Here is a 3,146-nt window from a genome sequence, read left to right on the forward strand (position 1 = left end):
TTCCGCCCAAAGCCTCTCGCGGCTTGGTTTAAGACAGGCTATTCCTTTGAATTTACGAACACAACCACCAACTTTCAGTGCTTCTTGGTTGTGAAAACTTTAAATGTCGTGACTACTATCGTTTTTTAATAATGTGCAAGTACGAAAGGCCTACGAAATATTAATGGGCAAAGTTAAGAGAAGGATTTGATTTGAAAGATCAACATATCGCAGAGGCCTCTTTGTTGCCTATGTAAGTAAGTTTAACCAGGTACGCACATAAAAAAAATGTGAAAAAAAATGTAAAATTGAAGTTGTATGTAAAATGAAGGATATTGAAAAAAAAACTTCGACATGTTCCAAAATACTTGTATTAGAACTAGTCTTCCCACTCGTGGAGGTACGATGCTGTTGATGGTTGTAGTTGAACAACGATAAAAAACATGATTATAGCGATATTTCTTGTTTACAAACATTCACGTCACATTTCTGTTGATATCGAAAGATTCCGACCCAAGCGCGCTCGGTTGTCTTTGTTGTTGGTTGAACCAAAATGGCTTTGAGTGGCAATTCCTATAGAAGCCAAAATGGGCAACAGTGGTCGATACTTTTTCTGTCGAGTCCAGAATAGGCCTTTCGCAGCCAGTGATCACATACTCATAGTAGAAAAAACCGCCATACTGATGACGAACTGCGTTCTGGGACTTCCAGAACAAAGAAAATCCAAATTAAGTTGCGTTATTTTAGATGCCCCAGTGCGCAATTTGCTCTCCAGTATGGCGGTTTTGTACCGTGTGATTGCAAATGGCCGATTTATTCCTCCAGTAGAAAGTCATATTTGTTTTACGCAGTCGACGATTTTTGCAGCAAGTTGAGAATTATCTCTTGGCGACGATAGTGTTTTCGCCAGTCCAGACTGTTTTTTTTTTTGCCGAGTCGAGAATCATTTCCTCAAGTCAAGAATTTTTCGCAATCGACAATTTTTTCAGCAGTCGCCAATTTTTATATGGCAGTCCTAAATACCATTATCCCTTGCCAACACTACCGTCTTTTCAATTCAGTGGAAGGAATTATCTACAGATAATACGGAACTGCTACATGGGTACGAAATGGTGGTGGCGTTTGCCAACATAATAGGGAAAGCTAACGGCAATCACAAACACTGACGTGCAAAAGATTTTTGACCATGTGTTTTCCTTGCACTCGGGAAGAGAGAAAATAGACCACTTTATTGAGCATGCCAACTCTTCCCATCCCGCAATTAAATTTACGGCTGAAATCTCTCCCAGTCAGAGATAACGTACTTGGAAACAACTGTCTACAAAGGCGAGAGATTCAGAAAGGAGTCAGTCCTTGATTTGCGCACCCACTACAGACCTACTGAAACATTTGAGTACACCCGGTCACGCAGCAGGTGTCATAATGGTTTTGTAAAAGGAGATACTCTAATCATTCTAGGAACAAACTCTTCCAGAGTTATGTTTAACAAAACATTGCAAAAAATGAAAACACGCCTTATCGGAGGTTAGCCACCGAAAATGGTGGACATGCAAGGTCCTGTCAGAAGTCATTTGTAGAAAGGCAGCCCTGGCACAAAAAGAGAAACCGCGGAAGAAAATGCTACCTTTTGTAGCGCAATCAGTCAACCGGTTGTGAAAGGCATACAGAATTAAATAACATATTAATGATGAAATGGTATATGAAATGAATCATATATAAACTGCGGATATGAAATCAAGTGACGCTATGATCTTCGTAGTTATGAACGCAATTTTTACAATTGCGTAGAGAAGCCTGAAAAATTCAGGACTTCAACGGGGTTTGAACCCGCGACCTCGCGATTCCGGTGCGACGCTCTAACCAACTGACCTATGAAGCCACTCACGTTGGGTTCCCGCGAGGAATGAATCACTGATGAAATGGTATATGAAATGAATCATATATGAGGTAGATCATGTGAAGAGGCTTCATATTGAGAGGGACGTCTACAAAGATGACTCTCTGAAGAAAGAAGCGAGGGGGAAGAGAGGATCAGGTCAGAGGACCCCAATTCCTTCTGACTGGAAGGGATTCCTAGGAGATGGAATCAACAAAGATGAACTCTTTAAACAACAATCAACCAAGGAGCGTCGTATACCAAGACGTAAATCACGCTATTCATTATGTTGTTAGAATACTAACCTTTACATTCGCTTCCTGGGTGGTTTCGCTACAGCTGCCAGAGGGAAAGAAACAACACGGAGTGGGTGGCTTGTTATCTGAAGATAGGGTAGATATCGCGGTTCTTGCGCTGTGCACTCGGCTCACGAGGAAGCTGATAAGCATATGATGATTCATGCATTTGATGCTAGTGTGCATAACCATCGCTAAATAAAGATCCTAAGCAATGATACTTGTGTTGTTTTGTTGGACTTTTCAATTGCTCCAGTTCTCCCGTTAGATGAGCTGTGGATCTCGTACGGTTCTTCGCCATCATCCAGCGCATACTATACAGTGTAGCTACATCCCTGGGTCGACAAAAAGCGTGTTGTGCCGATCGATGTTTCACTCATTAATTAAAAGGGTACGATTTCATTTTCCGGCGGAAGAGGAAAGAAGATGGCTTGGGATGTGTCGAACGAGTTACCATGCAGAGCTAAATCCTGCATTAATAATGTTGCCAGAGGATATTGATGATACATGTATGGGTGTCACTGAGTTGCAATCATGCAATCAAATTTGTTTGAGGAGTAAAAAAAAGTGTTTGTATCAGGAAAATCGAAGAAAAAAATAAATGACAAGAAACAACAACAATATTTATTCAACACCAAAAAGTAGCATAGCTAATCGAGTTTGGTGGGAGCAAAATAAATAAAATACCTAATTTACAGACATAACTGACATTATATTTCGTGTACCTACAAATGACAAGTGCAATTAAGAGAAAATTGTTACAAACACAAGTACACTTGCATGATGACGCCATTTGACTACAATTACCAGAATCCTTTAGGTTGTGCTTGTCTCATGCTAATTAGAGCTACTAGAGCTATTGTTATTTTTACCTTGCTGGGAATACAAAATTTAAATAAAAAAAGAAAAACAAGCTGTATTCTGGTAGTTGTAGTCAAATGACGCTAACGTGAAACTTACCTATTTTTGAAAAAAAAAATGGTGACGAAGAGGAA

This window comes from Montipora capricornis, chromosome 9, assembly GCF_036669925.1.
Source record: "Montipora capricornis isolate CH-2021 chromosome 9, ASM3666992v2, whole genome shotgun sequence".
Classification (NCBI taxonomy): Eukaryota; Metazoa; Cnidaria; class Anthozoa; order Scleractinia; family Acroporidae; genus Montipora; species Montipora capricornis.